Raw genomic sequence first — 22,454 nt, 5'->3', positions numbered from 1 at the left:
ACAGCAATGACGCTAGCTGCGGTGTCTCTGACCACAGGAGTTTTGTGTCCATTGATATACTCTTGTTCTAGGAACAGCTAAATATTGTTGCCAACTGGACCCTCTTCTGGAGATCTGGTACAGTTCCCACTCAGTTTAACCAGTCCACATTCAGTCACTCCTTGACCTAGTGGGAAGCCCTCCTCTAGGAGACCCAAACTAATAATGGCCTCCTCTATGAGTCTAACATTAACCTTGGCTTGCTTGGGTAAGCCCTTGCAAGCAGGATTCTCTTTCCTATGGCCCAGCTCCTTACACACAAAACATCCTTTGGGTTGTGAGAACATAGTTGTCCCAGTGTTAAAGGTGCCCACGCTCTGCTTTTCTGAGTGCACAGCTGAACTAGAGTCGTGGGATTTCCCTTCATGCTTTTGGGGACCTGACTTAAAAGAGGAGCGGGTTGGGCCTATGTCCTTACCATCCTTGTTACTTGTCAGAGCATTTGTCGTCTGGCTTGCGTGTGCTCGTAGAGCCTTTTTCTGAACTCGGGTACTTACAAACCTGTTGGCAGCCTTTGAAAGCTCCCCAGGGCCTGTAAAGGTCTTGTTCACAGGATGCTGGTGTAGGTCAACCTCACAATTATTCAAGACATGCTCACACGCAATCAAATTGTACATCCCTAGATGTGTCAACTTTGTTACCAGACACCGACTCGCTCAGATATTTCTACAACAAGTGTGTGAACGCTTCAAATGTTCGCCCACTTTTCTTTCCGAGCTCTCTGAAGGTACTGTTCTGGGGTCTTATAGAACTTTCTGAGAAGGACCGCCTTCAATGCTCTCATAAACAAGCCTTTCCTCAGGAGTTAACTGAAGAATTGCATCAGTCCCCTGGGTCGGTAACCGACTCATCAGGGCTGCACCCTACATTACCTCCTCCACATCCTGTAGCTGAAATGCAAGCTTGGGCACTTCAAACCAGTCAACAATGTCCTTCCCCACTTCATAAGCCTGTACTAAATCTTTGGGGGTGTGGCACAGGGGCTTATCCCAGGCACCTCAGTTTGAGCCACTACTGCTGCTTTCACTAGAGGTGGATCTGTTGGCCGCCTTTTTCTCTTCGAGTGCCAGCTTGCGCAGCTCTATGGTGACCTTGTTCTGCTCTGTTTGTTCTTCCAGTGCTAGTCTCCTCTCTTCCAACAGGAGCTTTCTCTCCACTACATCGTTTACAGCTGGAACAATTACTCGGCCACTTAGAGGCTGTGCCAAGGCCTGGAAAATGCGGGATGCCGCACTAGCCCCTGACCTTGCAGACACTCTGGAGTATTGAGAAACCAAACATGCCTCCCTGAGGGGTAGTTGGTGAGAAACACTACTCAGGTTGACTTCCTTGACATCTTCCACCACCCCTTCTGGAAGGTCTTCTCCATTTGGGTACACAGGGTCTAGCCCGTCCTCTGGGGTCTCTTCCCCAACAGCCCTAGTTTCTACCCAAGCTTGGAGGCTGATCAGCAGCTCAGGTTAATCCTATTGCTGTGAGGAAGTCGCCTCTCTTGACATGGGACGCGCAGGACATCCTTGCTCATGCCTTTCAAAGTCTCTATGTTAAGATACATGATTATTAAACAATACCTGACGGTGTTCTAAACGTTAACTGCGTTTATTTTTGGGTGACTAAACTGTGCACAAGGCTCCAACTTGATCCAACCGTCTGCCATGAATCAAATTCCAGGGCACCGGTGGTCCAGGGGTTGAATATCAGTTTCTAAACCATCAATCAGCCCCATGCGTCTAATACACCAGAATGGATCTGAACAGATTGAATTAAACAAGCATACAATTAAAATAATAAACCTCCTTGTCCAATTTGTGTAATGTGGTTGGAGAGGCAGGCCTATCTCCTCTAAGGGTTGTTGGTTAGTTAGAATACAGCAAAAATACAATTATTACACAATGATAAAAGTAGAGTCCAGTCAAGGGTGTATAAAAATGTCTTTTTTATTATTACACAACAGACAATCTAACAACACTACGAAATACAACCCACCCTATAATGGAATGCAGAGGACAGACAGTTCTAAGAAGGAAAAGGGATGCACTCTGGATACTGACAGGAGGGTGGTCAGTATGGGTAATAACCACAATAGTTGGTAAGCGTTTCTTGGCTTCAGCAAAAGGGGAAAAGGGTCTTAAAATGTCTCTAGGGGCCTTCTGGGAAGGATCGGGGGGACAGAACCTAAATGTACATTTAGCTGTTGGTGTTCTTGGTGCTCGACAGGGCCGAGGCAGCTTCAGGGCACTTTTCAGGCTTCTGTGACAAGACAGGAGTCAACTGCAGGTATCAGGCGGCAAGACGGTTTGGTGAGCGGAGCCGGATGAACGGCTGCAGGCTGGCCTACACACCGGCTCGGGATCAGGAATTACTGTCTCAGTGCTGATCAGAGGTTCTGAAGCACTGGTTGATACGTCTTGGATGTCTTTAAGTGACTGAAGCTTGACAACGGTCAGTGTTGCAGTTGGTTATGGATTGAGAAACTCAACTGGCTCGAAAGTGTCCTGTAAGGCGGACGGCAATAGGTGCTCCTCGAGGCACTTCTCATATCTTCTTCAATGGGCTTGTGTCGTCCTTTAAGGCAGACGGCCCACAGTTGTGGCGTGTGTTGCAGGCAGCTGCCTTTTCCTTAGTTGTAAGTTCAAAGACCTTCTGGCACTCACTATCCAGGAAGCTTGCTGCAGAACCTAGCAGGGAGGGGAGAGATATTGCTTCCCTCTTTGGTTATCCTGGCCTTCCTTCTCTGGCGGAAGATGTAAGGTAGACTACACCTTCAACCAGGATCCAAGGATTGAGTTCTTCTTTCTTACTTCTTGTGAAGTCTTCGGTTGATCTGCCAAAAGAGTGCCTCAGCCCTCTTTTAAAGTCAAGTGGGCAACAGTGATTGGTGTAGGCTAAGCATACCTAAGTGAACCAATCCTGGGATCCCTGCAAGCAATCTTCTGTATGAGGTCATAACCAGAGTGCTTTTCTACAGGAAAGGCAAAGGGGTGAAAACAGGAAAAAGATGTGCCCCAGAACTAATATGGTAGAACCCTTCTCTCATCAGAAAGAGCTCTGAACTAATTTCCATGTGCTACTAAGTCCCACCCATCTTTGCGTCTGTTGTGTTCAAAGAGGCTCTATGGTTAATGGTCCTCCCTGTGTGGTTCCTGTTAAAGCGGCAGGTCTTCCTTGAAGCTGCTGAGAGACCAGACTCTCTGACTCCTGCAAACCACATTCTCGTACCTATGAATGGGGTCCCCCTAGCGGGGTGGCCTTCTGTAACAACAGACCCAGACATGACAATTCACTGCCATTGATACTTGAAGGTGGAAGCTGACTTCAGGTTCACACAGTTACATATGAATGGTTGCTGGGTTTTCTGTCTCCTTTGTTATCCTCTGCAGCTAGACCCATGTGGACCTCTTCAAAATACCCACTGTTGATATGATAGTCACTGCCGCCAGCTGTAGGGCCTAACAAAAGAGCAAAGTGTTTTCATGGAGCCTTTGTCAGTTAATCAAGCTGACTATGGCAGGGGGAACGTTGGTCCTTTCCCTTCCTTGGATGACATTGCACCCTCCTTGGCTGTCACATTCCAACTAAATATGACAGGGGTGGACTGTGCCTGTAGGCCGTGTCCATCCCAGAGTACACAGGTCTATGCTTTTGTCGTGGTTTGAGCATAGGGAAATGTGTATGGATAAGCCCCACACATGTTCCTTAGGTCGGTATTCCATAATTCCATTTAATTAAACATTTCAAAAAAGCCCAGGCAATGTGGATGGTCGAATTCCTCACACGATGAATCTAATCTAAGGCTGAGCCTTTAGCTCCCATTACATTGGCCATGTGGTGGAAAAAGAAATGTTTGGTCCGCAGTGCCGAAAACAGCCAACAAGTTTTGTACATTTAGTGCAAAATACGTGAAAATGTTCCTAATGGTGTAAAATGAATGCTAACCTATTTTACCCATATTTCACCTATATGCTGTGCATCCTAATATTACAGCCAACTGACTATCACATTCAATGAAAAAATCCATCACTATTAACAAATTATACGACCAATTTGTTATCAAAAATAGAATTGTTATTTTAATCCTAATACATGTTAATATTATAATTCTCTCAAATCAAATAATAAATAGAGATGCCAAGTGATAAATGTATGCAAAACATGCAGTGAATAACCATAATACAAACAAGACAAGGAATACATTTTTGATGAAGCACGATACAAAGAATCCATTTTCGATGCTGGGGTCAACTTCTCTGATTAAATTAATGTCTCTACATACATTAGGAAAAAAAACGTTCTCGACAACTGGACTTCATAGCTTTAAGGAACCTATGTTTCCTTTTACATTTTAAAATGAGTGCAGAAGGTCTCCTTCTATCTACCAAATCTAGCAATTTCTAGTGCATTACTAGATACATAGTAAGATAATACAGTTGCCTCTGTATTTTTTTAACCAGATTGAGATTCACCCAGAAGGTCTTGCCTTTCTACGTAACCTAATATCTGGTACGCGAGTGCACTCCAATATTTTTAGGTAAGACACACAAATACTTGTAGGACAGATTTAGTGATATCGAGCATACTAAAGAGTTTGTTCTCTTAATATTCTTTATTAGATTCTCTTGAACACCGGAGAGGCTGAGAAACATCACATATTGCAAAATGAAGCTCCTGAGGACGGGACAGCGGTCCCGAATCATGTAGAACATAGTTCTGTTGAATTTATGAAATTGTGGATATCATGTTATGATGTACATGTACTTTATTGATTGTCAGAAATAGTGATTATTTTCGAAATATGGTTTTCTTTGAAATAACATGCTTTGTATACAACTGGGTGAACCTAGGGAAGGAAGCCAAGTCAGCCATTAGTAAAAGGCGTACATGATCATCGCAAAATCCAACCCCCACATACCCTACAAGGGTGTTAATGCCTGATGGGTAGAGACTTATGTCCCTGCTGACGTATCTGTCCTCCAAGGGGGAGTCACCTCCAAAGGGATCCCGCTTACTCTGTCCCCTAGGGGAGTGTTAAGCATAATGGGCTTGCCTCCCTAGTCCCGAAGGAATGGTTTCTCCCAAAGGAATGCAAGGTCCCGTCGCCAAGAGGAAGCACGAGTGAAGCCGAACCGTAACAAGCGGCCTGTGAATAGTGGCCGAGGACTTTAAATCCCGCCTTCAGCTACGTGCGCAACCTCCTTTGCGCCGCCCACCGGATCAGCCCCTGGGCCTCCACTATCCATAAAAACTCCAGGCACGCGCACCGCACGCGCACCGGAAGTATATGGAAGTGCTGTGGCTGTTTGGCGGGGAGCTCTGGTGTTGATCTTTTTTGTAGAACTTTGTGGACACTAACGGTTCATTTATTTTCACCCTGCAAGGTCCCGTCGCCAAGAGGAAGCACGAGTGAAGCCGAACCGCGACAAGCGTCACATGAATATTGGCCAAGGACTTTAAAGTAAATACTTCCTGCAGTGCTTTGCAGTGCTTCCAGCATATTGGGTTTCCACTTATCAAATCCTGCTTCTCTTTTTTTTTCCGCAGTCCCGCCTTCTGCTACATGCGCAGCCCCCTTTGCCCCGCCCACCGGACCAGCCCGCGGGCCTCCACTATCCATAAAAACTCTGTGCATGCACACTGTGTGCACACTGGAAGTGCATGGAAGTGCTATGACTGTTTGGCTGTTGGGGTGTCATGGGGCAGGGGGCTGCCAATCTTTTCTAGACAGGTAGTTTTAATGGTAACTGCCACACTAACATTGGAAACAGTGTGTGAACTCAGTGTCTTTCTTGAGGTCTAAATAATATTTGATCATTATAACGGTCCCTCGGGGTGAATTCGGTTTGGAGGTATGAGGAGAAATAAAATGCCATCTCTTAAGAAAGAGCCAGGGCTGACTTCTTTGCTGCGGTTAGCACACGGCAGGCTAGTTTGGAACAGGCTGCGGCGCTTCCCCCACCGGGTGCGGAGGAGGAGGAGCTCTTGCAGTGTGCACAGGACTGCTCGGCAGCACTGAGGTGTAATGAAGAGTTCGGGACCCCTCGCAACCTCTATTTGTGGAGGATTGTGCAATAGAGGATGTAAATATCAACGCCAACTGTCTTTTGCCAGCACATGACCCTATATCTTCAGGTGACTATAGTAAAGATTAATCTTTTAATGGCACTCCAATGATTTTCCTGCCTGTGAATTCTACTCCGGTTAAAACGTTAGGGGTGTGTGGTGAAGAAGAAATGGGGAGGGAGAGGGGGGACGAGCACACAACGATGCTCGGCATCTTTAACAGATCAATCCTTGCTGAATTGTGCAAGCAAACCGAAGTCCTAACAAAATTAGCGGAGGATTCTGCTTTGTTACCATCTAGGCTGGTCAGTGCCCTAAAGTCCTCACACAGTGGGGTACTCTGGGTGAGCAGTCATGTAAGGTGGACAAGTGGGATATGAATGGAGTTGGAAAGGATGTTTGGGCAACAGCATTACCAAGGGAAGTGATTACAATTCCAGACTCATTGGTTGAAAATGTCAGTCGTGCGGAGGTCATGCATGATGGAATTATACTGCCTGAGGGCCTGGATGGCACGGGTGAGGGGACGTGGATGCCAGCTATACCTGAACGGATGGTAAAAAACAAAAACAAATCCGCTAAAAAAAAAAGAAAAAGAAATAACTAAACAAAAAAGAAAATTGGAGTTACATTAAAAATCATCGAGAACATTTTTGAGAGATTATGGGTTTAAACATAAAATAGAGGAGGAAAAGAGGGAGGTATTGGCATCATCTGTACCCCCTGTACCATCTGCTGGTTCCCCTGAATGTGCCCAGGTTGTTAGTTCGGAGAGTAAAGGTTTGCAGCCTAAATTGTCCTCTATTGACCAAGCTACGCAGAGTGAATACTTGGAAAGTGGGGATCAGCTGTTTCACATCATGAAAAAAAGAGATCCTGTTAACACTGTTAAACAACTAAAGTCTCTTGAGAATGGGTTGAATGCCATTTTCGAGATCTTTAAAAATCCAGCGAATGACCTGAGTAAGGAGTCCCAGATGGATGCTCTGAGTGGTAAAGGCAATATGGAGGGGACTGGAACGGGGGTTGTCGATGAAGGCGGAGCAATTAGGACTTTGACTTCAAAGATTAACCTTGTGCCAGCCGCATCCAGGTCCCGAGAGCAGTCCTCAACAGTTAATAAAGGCTTGGGCCAAAAGGATGGTATTAAACCAAATACCAATCCCTTCACGAATAACACTGTAGTTACTGCCCCGAAGCCCAACCCTCAAACGAAAGGGGTAAAAACAACTGTGAAGATGGACAAAAATGAGTCGCTTAACAAACTGATTGTAGAAAGCGGTATAAATGAAGAAATACTGATGCAGGCTGTACGGAAGGTTTTAGCCTTAAGTCAAGGCCTAAAAGAGCCTATGGTGACTATGAGTAATGAACCAAATGAAATGAAAGAGTTACATTTCTGTGAAACCACTGATGTTGAAGTAAACTTAAATACAACTGAACCATTAGTTTATCTTCATGAGGGGGGAGTTGGGAAGGAGGAAACTTGGTTTGAATACTGTGCAAATAATTTAAGGAAACCTGCGTATCCCGAAACTCCTGGTCTCATTTTATGCGCAATGTTTAATGAGGGTGGGCAGTGGCCCTTAAATAGACCATTTATTCTCTCACTTTTTGCATCCATACCTGAATTAAGTCTTATCGCCTCAGTGGATATATTGCTGATTGATTTAATCCATAAGTGCAGATATGACGTTGTAAGATTGATTATACCGTCACCTGTCGTATTATCCCTTCTAATGGATGAAGCGGAATCTCTCCAAAGCAGAGGATTTGATTTGTTTACATTCACCGCCCCAATCCCTGCTGTGGGAGCACAGAGAAATGGGCCCAAAAATGGGAACGGTGTGTCCTATGAGACAAAAGCTGGTTCTAATTATACCAAGCGAGAAAAGAAGCCTGAACGTCAGGATTGGAGGTGGTTGGCCCTTTCGTTGAGAGAATCGATCAACACTTTGAAATAGCTGGGGAAACCCCTCTAGCAGGTGGGCTGTACTGGAGATTAGTCAGTTGGAACTCATGTGGGTGTTATCATTTACTGAATAATGTTAGCTGGACTGATAAACTTTCCACCTTCGACTTTGTCTTATTACAGGAGACCTGGGCTCGAGATAAGTTGGGCTGGGATGGTTTTGCGGTGGATGAAATATGTGCAACAGGTGGTGTTAAGGGACGCCCAAAGGGTGGGTTGGTGCTGGCTCACAAAGAAAATGTGCATATTAAAAAAGCAGGGGGCTGGAGTAGTATGCAATCAATTTTGGTTGTCACGTTCATGACTGGAGGCAGCGGTGGCTGCTATCCACTTCTTATTGCTAATGTTTATTGGAATCTGCTTGAGCAAACAGATGCTCAGCTGGAGAGTGAGTTGATTATTTTAGGGGAAAAGATTGATTTGTGGCTATTTGACAACTTAGGAGGCCAAATCATGATAGCCGAGGACCTAAATGCTGACTGTTTGGTTGACAGGGCGGTTGGGGACGTCCTATACTTAAATAGAAGCTCCTATGTTTCGAGGGGTGGGAACACGAAATTAAGAGGTATTCTCTGGTTACATTTTGGGGATTTATGGGGCTTGGAATTGGTCCACAATGATCACTATACGTGGAAGGCAAGGGGTTTTTCTTCAATAATCGATTATATTTTTCTGTCTGCTGAACTGAATTATAATACATCTAATTTTGATGTTGAAGCAGTACAAGTCTGTGGTCACTGCATGCTATCTATTGGAATAGTGTGTAAGACACCACAACAGGTACCCAGTTATTATAAAGAAGGTATTCTCATCAATCCTACAGGGAATCGAATTAAATGGTCCTTTTTCAAGGCCCAGAGATTCACGTCGACGATGATAAAGGAATATGATCGGTCTCCCTTGAGCCAACAGATAAAAAGGTATTCTGCAAAGAACTTTGTACCTTAGATTGTTAAAAACACAAATGCCCTGGAGAGGTCACGGGTAGTTAGGAGTAACCCTGCGAAAAGTAAAAGACATTGTACAGATTATGAGGTCCATGAACGTAAAACTTTAATGCAGAAAGAGTTACAGAGCCTCTGTAGATTGGGTAAGTTTGATGTAGGTTTTTTGAAAAAGAAGGAAAAACTCAAACAGCACTACAGAAATTGGCTGATTAACCATAGAAGTATAAGAGCGCAACTAGATGGGGAATTGATGCTGAATTCATTAAGGGACAATAATTCAGCAAACTTTTTAAAACCTTATTAATAATACCGAACGTTGCCAGAAAACATTGGCCCTGAACCCTATTACAGAGGAGGCTTGGGAAGGTCACTTCTCAGGTATATACAAAAAGGGTGTAGGGTTGCACACTCTATCCTTGGATCTAAATAAACCATGGTCTGTTGCTAACTCTGTTGAAATAGTTAGTGGATTCATTAGAAAATCAAAAAACTTGGGGGCTCCAGGACCTAACAATCTCTCAAACTAAATTCGGAAACTTAATCCATTATACTGGGCTAGAATTCTAACTATGTTATTCAGTGATGTGCTGTTGACTAAGAGTATTCCTCGCTCTTGGAGGGTCTCTATTGTATTACCATTGGGCTAGAAAACTAGCCCATTCGCTACCAATAAAGGAAAGACTCAGCTTCAAAGCTTTGACACTGGCCCACAAGTGCATCCACCTCACCGCCCCGGTCTACCTCTCACAAAGAATCCGCCCCGTCTCCTCCTCAAGGCCAACCAGGTCACCATATACCAACATGCTCTGTGTGCCACTAGTAAAAAGAGCCAGAGCTGGAGTATCCAGCTTCCCTTATCTCTCACCATAACACTGGAATGCCCTACCTCCCACAATCCGAGGTGAGCCCTCCCTCATTGCCTTCCGGAAAGCTATGAAAACCATCCTCTTCACATAAGGTCTCTCGCACCACCATGTTTGCCAATAAACTGTCTGTAATGTAATAACCAAAGATGCATATGCTGTAATGACTAATCGGTTTGTAGTATTCATAATGTGCCAACGACTGCTATCAATCCTGTACCCCCTGTAACTAAGGTACTGCAAGTAACAGCGCCACAATGCCCCTGGGCTGTCTGTGTGCTATATAAATATAAATAAATAAATAAATAAATTACCAATTTTTAAAAAAGGCGCCCGTATGTGTCCAACAAGCTATAGGCTGATTGCTATTGCTGACCCTGATTCTAAATATTTTGCATCAATGGTTTTAGCCGACATTCAAGAGTGGATTTTGAATAATCATATTCTTGATATTAAACAAATTGGTTTTAAGGAAAATTGTGGAACTGATTGTGGGGGTCTCATACTATGCTGCTTACAAAGCCAAACAATGAGAAAGGGAGCGAGGTCAACGTTTATTGCGTCAATGGACCTGAGTATAGTCTTTGACTTAGTAGACAGAGTTACATTATGGAAATAAATGAGTGCATTGGGGATGCCGTGACATCTCCTGGACATTGTAATCAATTTATATACAGATACTAGACTTTCAGTACGCTTAATCTCAGAGGGTTTGCTTTCATCGGAGATACCTACATTTAATGTTTTACGCCAAGGTTGCATGCTAGCGCCAACAATTTTTAATCTACATGTAAGTGGTGCTGAAATGCTCTGACCAACAAAGGTTTGGTATCACCCAAAGTGGGCAACGTCCGAGTTTCCTGGCTCGCTTATATGGACGATTCCTGTTACTGGATAACACTAAGGTGGGCTTACAATGTCTTATTAAAGAATTTGAAAAGTTTATCTCTCAGCTACAATAAAAATTAACCCAACAAAAACTATTATTGTTTGCATGGGTAAACCTTGTAAGAGTGAGAACGCTTACACATGGTACTGTGAGGGTAAACATATCAAAATACAATCAGCGTTCAATTATCTTGGTTATTGTTTTTCTGGTACAGGTTCGCTTTCCTTATTTAGCACCCAGTTCACTGCAAAGATTGAAGTTGCTTTGAGACAATTGTGTCTTATTGAAAAGAAATTTGGCAAGTTTACAATGAAACCCCTTGATGGAATTTTACACTATGAAATTGATTCCGAGGCTATTATATGGTATGGGATTTTTTGCCTCCGATTTTATGGATTATCTGAAGATGTTTGAAGGTAGACTATGGAGGGGTATTTTATTTTTTCTACCCAAATGTATCCCTATTGAAGCTATTAGATATGAATTTGGGATCCAATTTTTGTATTCACTTGTGATTGGTAAAAGACTCCTTTTATGGAGGAAATGTATTTAGCCCAGGGAAAATGATCTATATGTTTCTGCTGGAAATGCTACATCCTGTATGTTTATGAAGGAATTGCCTACTGAGGGTGAGAATTTGCTTAGGAATCCGGGTATTGCACGTACCACTTTAATCAACAAACCCAATAAGATCAAATGAATAATTAAGGCCAATGATTTGCTAGACACTTTAAATGTAGTGTCCAACTCGGAGCTGTATAATCAGACCTATTCTTCATGGAATTATTTTCCTGAAATGGAAGGGTATGTTTTGAAGTATCCTTCTAGGACGACTTGGAATGAATGTGTGCGTTGTAGAATGAATGTGATGCGGACAAATCGAATCAGGACTATAAGAATGAAAGCTGAGGGAGGTTGGCAATGGTGTCCATTTTGTAGAAAAGAGGCGGCGGAGAAAACACTTCAACATTTATTGCTTATTTGTCCCGCGCTTATGGGTCAACGTATTGCGTACTTTGCTCAAATTGTGAATTCGACTGCTTGTGTTAACAGAGAATGGCTCTGACATAGAATGATGCACGAAAACTCAGTAACTTTGACATTACGTGTTACCGCTTTTCTCAAAAATATTTGTGATCTTTCTTAGAGTGATGGTCAGTGCTTGTTGTGATGTTTTGAAACTGTATTATATGTGATATTTGTACCTTTTTTATGAATGAAATAGTTGATACTTGTATATTTTTTATGTGAACATTTTTTGGCTGGATTTTTTTGTGAAAATGTGTGTATTTACTATGTATCTTTTGTATTATATTGTAAAGGTTTACTACAAACCAACACAATTAAATAAATAAATAAAGCCAGAGAGGAGAATGTGTACTTCAATCCCCCAAACTAATACACTGCAATGAAACACAAAATGCGTAGTACATTGTTACTAGTTCCATGTTCATCCATGTTCATTAAATTTACGTTACATGTTTTTTGTGTTTCCTTTTTTCTCCACAATACAAACACTTTTTATCTGCAAACTTCATTTGTCCTTATATACCTCGCAAAGGATCATTATCGCTTGGGATTGTGACCCTTCCCCAACTTAGTGCCGAGGCTAAGCAGGTCATTGTCATGCAATAATCACCCCACCCTTGGTCTACAAATGTTGTCACTGTGTAGACTTTCCGTTGTTGAAACAACCGTGTCTCCTCTACCTGCTCAAATTTAATATGGTCTGGTGATAGAAAGTTGCATACGTGAGCATGGGCATAATTTTAGGGGGGGAAAGGGGTGTTTGTCCCCCCCCAACTTTCATGGCACACCATTTTGTCCCCATTAATTTGGCTGGGGCACCTTTTCTTCAGGTGTCATATCCCCCCCAACAATTTCAGTAAAGTTACTCCACTGTACGTGAGGCACTCTGACTGCAAAGACACAGCCTCCCCATCTGGGGATTCAATAATTAGGACTGCAAGGAGATTTTGCCAGCGTGCAGTGCAGGAAATTCTCACTTTAGTCTTTGCCTTTTCTAATGTTGCATAACATAATGTAAGCTATCAAAATATTTCTTGCATTTACGCCTTGACCTTTGCTTGACCTGCTTTTGTACCACTGTTTTAATCCTGTTCATCATTTCCTATCATATATTTTGCTGTACTGAAACGCTTTGGGTGTCCATAGTGTTATAATATCCACATCTCAGACCTAATTACTGGTCCATGAGAAATACGTTTGTGGTATTAGATTGTGTCCCCGGTTTCTTAGGTCTTCTAGTACACTTGCTACTGGTAGACACATTTGCTGGAGTTCGCACTGCAACATGGTCAGGGTCTTGACCCTACAAGGGTGGACAGCAACTCTTACTGCCCTGTTAAAGCTGGTCTACCTGGGCATACGCCAGAGCTGATCCTACCCCAGATCCTACCCCAGAGGCAGGGGGAGCGAGTTGCGAAGGGCCCTAGTCCCTAGACCAGCTTTTTTGTGCCTGGACTGCCTGTAAACTTGGTACCGCTATCTGTTACACCATGTCTTACTACCTAATTTCTGGCAAAAGTCCTTTCTTGTTTATTTCAGGACTATTTCCAGAATGCAGTTTCTCACCAGCAGAGAGCTTGAGTAGCAAGAATTCCAACATGTCACAATTCGTGGTCACCACATACCCCAACACTGGTCAGTGTGCCACCACTGGCGTTTCTCTCTGCATCATGGGCGTTCTGTACGAGCCCTTCTTTGCCCTACTCTAAGATGGTGTCTGAGTGGCACCGCAACATTGTGCTCTTGATATCACTCTGCCCTTCCCAAGATGGCGCCCAGAACCTGAGCCTACGGGGATAGGATTCAGACGCTGGTGCATCTCAATAGCGATCAGATGCTCAGTTGTGTTCTCCTAAATCCTTCCTGCCAATCATTTCTGTTCTGTTCCTGGCAGCCTTGTTCTTGGTCTCGACTGTCCTTCTCTTCAGTCCTCCTGGGTCTATCTTCCCCTAAGATTCCCTTGGCTTGTCCCTTTCTGTTGTTGCCTCCTGATAATTACCCTAGACATTTTCCATCATCTGCTGGAACGGCATTGAAGTCCTGCCTCCCATCCATCGACTGCACCACCAAAGGGTTTTCATCCCTGCAAGGGTTTTCCTTTGGCTGCCGCTTTTGGGGGCCACTTACCTACCAGTGTTCTTCCCTGTAGGCAGTGTGGCTTCCAATAGAGACAGGCTTGTTCTGAGCAAAAAACATCTATCAAGGTCACAGGCACTGTGAAAGCATCATGAAGTGAACACAGAAAACAGGTTCAAGTTTTAGTTCACAAAGGTTTATTAACTTAAATGTCAGGATGGAGTAAGCCCTAACTTGACCTATTCTACGGTGGGATTTCCCCACCTAAAGAAAACTAAGGATAGTCTGTGTCAGGAAGTCCAGATCAAACGTCTGTCTGTGTCCATATCCTATGTTTGCCCTCACAACTAACTGTATACAATGCGTAGGGATGTCAGCATCAAAATGAATAGTGTTCAAAATAGTTCCAAGCTTCTTCCAGCTCTTGGCTTGTAATCACCTTCTCCTTCCCCAAATTCAAAACAGTTCACAAAGTCTCAGGCTTCTCTTCCCCAAGAGTTCAAATCTTCCAGCTCTTTTATCATTAATATTTGTCACTGGTTCACATAGGTAGTTCTTTTTCTTGACTTCAAAATCACATAAGAGGTTTTTTCAAAACACAAGCTTCTTTATGAATACTTTCATTGGCTTTTTTCATAAAGGGGGTACTCGGTCTAGGCGCAGTTGTTGGACCACATGGTCCACCCATTACAGGTCACGCAACCGATACGTCTTCTTATTTGCTTTGCATCAACAAATGTCCACTGCTTTCCTTTGGCAGTGAAGCTTGTTTCCTTCATGAGGGTCACACTCTTTCAACACTTTACCATGGCTTGATTGGTCTCCCTGCACAATGTTACACCTTCTGTATTCTTCTGGCTCTTGCCACTACAGGTTTCCTATTAACCTGCAATTCCTTGTACTTCTTTAGCTTAGTCCAATACTTTGTTTATCATCTCTCACCCTTCTCTGAATTCTCTTGGCTTTGCCAACATTTGTATTTCGAACAATTAATTCTGTGTTATCTGCTACTTTCACCACCTTGCTTTCACTTCATACACAAGTGCTCATTACTTGCTTATGGGCTGTGCCGCATTCAAAATTGCCCACAATGTCTCTCTGTTCATTCAGTATTTGAAAGTACTTGTTTCGTTATTCATAAGTGCTAACAACAACTTTCAGTTCGTTCGATATTCAAAAGCATTAATTTCACGTTCCCGGAGCATCCCAGTAGGAGTGTTTCCCTGTCTCCACTCACCGGTTGTATACAGTAGCTCCCTTTGACTTGCAATAGCTCTGCTCTTCCTTTGCGGGGGTCACAGAGAGCACTGCTCGCTCTCTGTGTGCCCTGCAGCGACTGGAGTGATTCAGAGCCCCACAGCTCCAGCTGCAGGCATCCAGCAAGGACGGCTTGCAGGACTTCCAGACCATCTTGCGGCCGGCCTCGGAGTCCCTTTCTGCTGCTCGATATGGCTTCCAGCTCTTGTGTCTTCCAAGCCTCTCTCTCCAGTCCGCTTCTCTCCAGCCTGCTTCCTTCTCGCCATGTGCTCTACGGCCAGGCTTTTTATACTCATTGGGCTTTCTAAATGGCCACAGGTGTGGGTCATTAAGTTCAGTTGCCTGACCATAGCTGGATATGTCTGGCTGTTCCAATGATACTCCTCCATAGCCCTTTTCTTCGTCTCAGTACCAGAGTGGTGTTTGGGGAGGTTTGAATTAAAGGAAGTGTGCATAACTCTGTGTTGTCTTCTCCTTGTCTTGCTACTTGGCTGATATGTGTCTGCATTACCAATATAAGGCTGATCTGTGTTTATCTCACCAACATGAAGATGTGTCCTCACAGTGGTCTCTTCCTCGTCCCAGTGTTGAGATATTGTTTTGGGGGGCATTTTGGGGGAAAGCAAATGGAAAGGGCTGACAGTAGCCTACAAAGGCATGAGGGATACAGGAGTCATTCTGGAAGGGGAACAGGGATATTGTGTCTCACCTAAGGAGGTCCTCTTCCCACTCCCCAAGTTCCCTCCCCCCAGGTGACCCTCCCTCGCATATCCACCCTCAGGGTTGGTATCCAAAAGCGATGGCCTTTCCCTGGCCACCTGAGAAGCGGATCCTGGGGGAAAAGAAGTGATGACGCCCTCAGGTTCCTCATAGTACGTCCAATTGGTGACACAACGCCACACACGAGTCTCACTTCCATCATCATCTCCAGGGTACCAGCCAGAACGCTGAGTTCCCCAGGCAGCAGGACAGGGACGTGGGAGGCCAGAAAGCCTGGGACAGGGCAACAGCAACACCAGGAACGCTGCAGCAGGAAAAGCAGGGCGGGGCTAAGAAGAGGTGTTAAAGATTTGGGAAACTTTAACCTGGCCCCAGGGGAAATAGAGGAGCAAGATTGGCCCAAGATGTCAGCTGGAAGAGAGGACAGATGAGCTGGGGAAGATACAGGCAATCAGGAAGGCCCGGGCATAACAGACCTAAATGGCCAGAAGTGGATGAAGGGGGTTCAGGCGAGGTCAGGAGGAGAGGTGTTGGACTGAGAGACCAGGCATGTAACGTGGGTCCCAGGCCATCACCAGCCGGTGAAGCCCCACAAACAGGTGATTATTGCTATATTAGTACCACTCTACATCTGGAATGTATAGAAACCTGGGCTAGGGAGGACAGAGCCCATGGGAGGTTGAAGCTTATTTTATTTATTGGGTATTTATAATGCATCTATACAGCAAATGGTGTTTCAAGGAGCAACAATGTAGAGGGGCAGTGGGGGGCTAAGAGACTCCTATTAGACTGGCCCTCCATCCGTCCAGCTTCAAGCCAGTTGTGATCATTAACAATAAATCCTTGAACTTACCTCAACGAGTTGTGCAATTCTGGAGGCCACCTGTGAAAGCACCAAAGTGGGCAAAGATTGATGAGCATTGAACCTACACTGGCCTGTCACCATCCTTTGTGGGATTGTTGCAAAGTTGGTAAATGAAAACAGCATATCCTGTGAGTTGTAGAGGGAAAAGGCCATTCCAGTTACCAAGCTACACAGTGCCACTTAGTATCCATTCCTGGAAGTTTTCTCCAGTTCAGAGCCTCAAAGTGATGTGTTGCCCGTATTCAAATTAGCTTAAACAGTGTGCACAGGCCTACCTAGGCTAGGGCATGCGGGCCATCAAGGGGGTGACATCTATCCGTGCCACGCAGCTACCTCCAGGGTGCAAATAGGTTACAAGATTTGTTTTATGATACGGAATGGGCTCCACACATATTGCATGTGTCCAATCTCCCGTAAACAAAAAAACAAAGATAGTCACATAGCTCTCAACCATTTGTGTCACAAAGGCGGGTGAAAACACCCAAATTTATTTTTGGCGGGTGAGAGGCCCATTGAAATGAATGAGCGTGCAGGAGTCTTGGCGGGTGAGTCAGCAGTTTACAAGGCGGGTGACACGCGCCAAAAGCGCGTGATTTGAGAGCTACGAGAGTACCATTTCTATTTCTACACGGCACAGGTGGCGAGGGAACGTGAAAACTGGAGGGAGAAGCGTCAGGCCAACAGTTAAGTCAATGGTGGGGCGGAGCTTAGCCCCCCTAGCAACGCTCCTGGGCGGAGGTGTGGGTGATGAAGGGGCAAAGCGAAAGGGGCTGACGGAAGGGAAAGAAAATAAATGTTGACATCTGGGGAAAGGGCGGCTCGGGTAGTTGGGAGAACACAGGTGGTCACTGGCAGATTCGTCTGCAGTCCCAGCCACCTGATTGGCTGATGTCCCTTTTCTGGGTACACATCACAACTATTTCACATAAAGCTAAAAACGCAAGATTTTCAGTTAATTTGCATACCTGCAATTGTTTTCTGGCTTTGAACTGGAGGTGAAGGCCCAGGGCTGCCTAGTAGTGGCGCTGTGGCATGCGTGGCTTGTTCGCAGAAATGCTTAGATTATAGGTAGACTTTTTCCCCCTTGCAGTTTTTAAACTCACCATCACATTGATGGCGAAGAGCCATAGAGAGGAATTGACTTGCAGTGTGTTCCTAGCAATCCTTTTCGTACAGCACTTGGGACACCATTATTGGGTGTATACTGCCCTCTACTGCACAGTATGATACTGCAGTTCATAGATCGAAATGCTCATTTCAAATTGTTCCTATCATCTTTGACGATTGAGCCTGGATTCTGTGTTGACCACCCGAGGCAAACTATTCCATTGCTTAGGACCACATCTCAATGCTTCTACTTCAGATTACCGTGCATGTGACTTCTCCATCGCATGTATCATGATGTTAAAATGATATTATTATTATTATTATTATTATTTCCCCAAAATAGTGGGAACTAGTTGAACCAACTAGTAAGGTGATAACCCATTTACAATTATAATATTAAAACAAAACATATTGTGCTCTCATTCACCTTTTTTGCTATGCTCCTTGTTTTAAAAGGGTGAAAGTATCTGGCGCAAGCCACAGCAAATACACTGTAACTGAGAAGAATATGTATAAGACGCTATTATTAACCCGTTCCTGCCCAGACCACACACTAAACGTCTGAAAGTACTTTGGACGGGCTGGCCCGGCATTATAATCCACGACAAGAGTTGAACCCTGCCTACGGCTGGCATCTACACTTGAGAAGATATCAGCGCCGCGATGCCCAAGGGCTGCGTGTGCGCTATACACATGTAAAAATAAAATAAAAAAATAAATAAATATTTGTCATAGAAAAGTATGAAAGAACATGCTGCCAATAACCGTTCCTGCACACACACTCTACACTGATGCAAGTGCCCAGAACATCGGGAATGGCGTGATAGTTGCGCTGCATTTATTCCAACGTAGCTGAGACAGGAGAGCAACACGTTAGAATAGGGCAGGAGTTGAATCTGTAAAGACTGCTAAGGTACCACCAAATCATGATTATTCTGAAGTAGTGACTGGTGCGGCACAGAAGATGAGCAGTATAACATAGACAGCTAAACCTCCTACAGAGGCATTGCAGAGGTGCAAACATTAGGCATTCACTGTCAGCCAAGAATACCGGCGAGAAATGACACCGTAAACGTGTGATCCGCTGAAGTGCAAAATCTGCATAATTAATGAGGAGGCAAAGTGATAAAAGACCAGCTTCCTCCACCAGGCAGACAAACTGCATTCTTATAGGGAGTCTGAAATCTCAAACATCTCCACCTCACATGTCGGGTGTGCAGAGGTGAATCCCTTAAATGGTGTTCTTCTAACATGGTTGGGGGGTGGGGGGCTTCCAAAATGCCCACTGAAGGCCCAAATCTCAACGTGTGATGCATTTCTGCAAGTGCTGATTCAAGCCGAGTGCGATGACACGTGGCACACGTTTCTGCAATCTTCTGAGAAATAATCCCAATGTCATCCAAATGGATTTATTTGTAAATTACCCTGCAATCAAATGAGCCCACGTGACCCAAAAATATGTAATTTCGTAGCTTTTAGAGCTATGTCCAAAAGTCTGCGAATACATTTGCACCACTCTAGGAAATGGTAAGGGACGAGTAGGATGAGAGAGGACCTAGGAGGAGGTGTAGCATCAAACAAGTTAGAAAGGAGCAGAGGTGAAAGAAAATCACATGCTGGTAGAGAAAGGCGAGGCGGTGAGACGAGTAGACAAGAGAAAGATGGTGGAGGGAGGCAGGGCCTCCTTCTACAGCAGAGAAATGAGAACATCAAGACGGTTAGGAAGAGTCAGAGAGGAGGAAGCAGACACACAACTGGAGTAGGGAAGAGAGAGCCTCAATAAAGAAAGAACACTAAGTCTGGGGAGAAAAGGGAGTAGGGTCCATCAAGACTTTTGCTAGAAGAGTACTTGTACACTGATGGAGACTGGCTGCATCAGAGGACAAGTAATAGCCCAGAACCCAAAAGTGGTGACTTCTATGAAAGCCTAACATTGAAGCAGCCTGGGACCAAACTGTATATGCTGTGCCCAACGTCTGACCCTCATCAGTCGACCTTCTGCCGCTTGGTGGTGGAGCCTGGTAGTGTAGCCCTAGATGACCTGAGTAGTCCTGCACCAGCCATTAAAGAGACAGTCAAGGAAGAAGTGTTTGGGGCACTATAAAATCTCAGGGGCTCTGAGTGATTGCTTGAACCACCTGTGAGGTGGCCTTCAGCTCAATCAAGATAGGAAAGGTCTGAGGATCCTGGTCACAAAGGAAGCTATAGCTCCAGTTTGGTACGGTACTAGACTTTCAACCTTGTCCCTGTTGGTTCAGTCAAGCCGAATACCTAGTATGCTAAGAATACAATAGGTAGAGAACTTCAACTTGAAGTCATCTATGGATGCCTCAGTCGATGAAATATATACTTTAAACACAGCCAAGGCCGGTCTTAAGCATGGCCGACCTGGGTGGTTGCCCAGGGCACCAAACTAATACCATTTACATAAGGCACAATAGCCTCTGCCACATCAGCATGGAGGAGCCTTGAAAAAGCTCCTTCATGCTGGTGCGACATCGGCCATGGCGCCCTATGCAAAATAAAATGCTCCCCCATGCTGGCGCTCCAGTAGTACCCTACGTAGGTGAAACCCCCCCCGCGCGCCTCATGGGAGTAGGTTTTCATGTACTTAGGACACCACTGCCACGCCAGCATGGGGAGCAGCTTTTCTATTACAAAGGGCGCTGCTGCCACGCCAACTCGGGAGAGCCTTTCAAGGGATCCCCCGATCCGGCGTGGTGGAGGCACCATGTTAAAATGAAAAGTATCTCGCTCTCGTGCTGGCGCCAGGTGCTCCAGCATGGTGCAGGGCGCTGCTGCCATGCCAGCACGGGGCAGACTTTGATAGGCTCCCCTGAGCTGGCGTGGTGGCAGCACTCTATTTAAGTGAAAATCTCCTCGCTCTAGTGCTGGAGTGGGAAGCTTTTCAACTTTAATAGCAGACCACTGCAACACCAGCATGATGCAACCTTGGAAGGCTTGCCCGAGCTGTGGTGGTGACGGCGCCCTATTTAAGTGAACAGCTCTCTGCTCCAAAATGAATAAGCACATCTGGTTAATGTTTAGAGAAATAAAAATATATGGGGCATATGTACTAATTGCTTCTTTTTGATATGATATGATAGGTTATTTAATTCCCAGAGGTTCCTAAGCACAGACCCAGGGATCGAACCTGTGGTGCTCTGTGTCGTCTTGCTTCCAAGGCGAGCACGTTGCCCCTGAGCTATCCCTCGAGACAAATGTGTAGAGAACTCCGTTATGAACTGTGTTGTGATTCAAGTAAACGTGTTTGGAGTCCAGAGAACTGTATACTTTTGAGGAAGTTCAAGGGAAGAGTGTTCCCCCTTGAGCAAATTGGAACTGTTATAAAAGCTTCTCGAAACCAATGGAAAAAATCTATGGGAAGGGAAGTTCCCGTTCCTAGAGGAACTTTGTTCCTTTTCTTTTTGGCACTTTAGTAAATTAATGTTTGAACTTTGCTGAGATCCCCATTTACACATTGTATTTAGTTTAGCATGTAAGGGTCAGATTAGGGATTTTGGACAGAGGACGCTTTAATTGATTAAAATCCTGACAAAGACGCTCCTTAGTTGTGTTGAGGTTGGGAACCCCCCTCTTAGGGTTAGGGATAGATAGGAGTGCTCCAACCTTCTTTTCTTTTGTGATAAATAAAGGTTTGTAACCTACACTCAGGATGCCACTGTGTCCGAGTCTTACTCATGCCCCCTTACAGCACTCACTCAATGAATGTATTGCACGCAGTTGCTACACCCAAACAGAATGGTGCATCCATCACAGTTATTGTCAAATACCTTCACTTCCACCACTGACAATCAATAGAAACCACCATGCCATCCTGTTCAACTGTCTCCGTGATAACCTCGGTATCACTCGGTATCACCGGTCAGGCCCTGGCATGGCTGACTTCTTTGCTCTCTGATCGACCCTCCCAGGTTCAACTTGGTTCCTTCCTCTCCTCTCTCTCTATCTCTACCTGTGGTGTTCCCCAGGGGTCTAACCTCTCTCCCTGGCTTTTCAACCAATACCTGGCACTTCTTGGCCACCGCATTGCAGCGCTCTGCCCTAACTTCCAGTGCTATGCGGATGACACTGAGCTCATTTTACGGCTACCCTCAGCAACCTCTTCTCCCTCTCTCATATCTGGCTTCCTGTTCACCATCCAGGAGTGGTGTGCCACCAATAATGTCTGCCTTAATGCCAGTAAGACTGAGATTCTCCTCATTGGCACTCCCGCTCCCTCCTTTTCTGTCACTCTCTGGCCGGCCTCTCTTGGATCTCCTCCTGCTCTCACCTGTGAGGCTAAAAACCTCAGAGTCATCTTCAACGCCACACTCTCCTTCTCTCCTCACATCTCTGATGTCTCTAAGAAGTCACACTTTCGAAGGGATTGTGTCCTCTGACGTATTCCTTATCTTTGATGTTACCCATTCCAGCTTGCTGGCCTCAGAAATCTTTTTCAGTAGAGGGCGCTGCGCGTCGACATCCCTCGAGTCGGTGTCCTTCGACAGCCTCCGTATCGGCACCAATGTCATCGTGCGTATAAATAGACTCGCGCATCGTCCGTTGCTCAGTTCCGTTTTTCCGTACTTCGTGCTCTTCGGAAACGTAACGCTCGGTTCCTTTCTTCAGG

This window comes from Ambystoma mexicanum, chromosome 14 (genome assembly GCF_040938575.1).
Source record: "Ambystoma mexicanum isolate Mex_15411 chromosome 14, UKY_AmexF1_1, whole genome shotgun sequence".
In the NCBI taxonomy this organism is placed as follows: Eukaryota; Metazoa; Chordata; class Amphibia; order Caudata; family Ambystomatidae; genus Ambystoma; species Ambystoma mexicanum.
The sequence above is the reverse complement of the archived record's forward strand: the minus strand, read 5'-3'. Positions refer to the sequence as shown.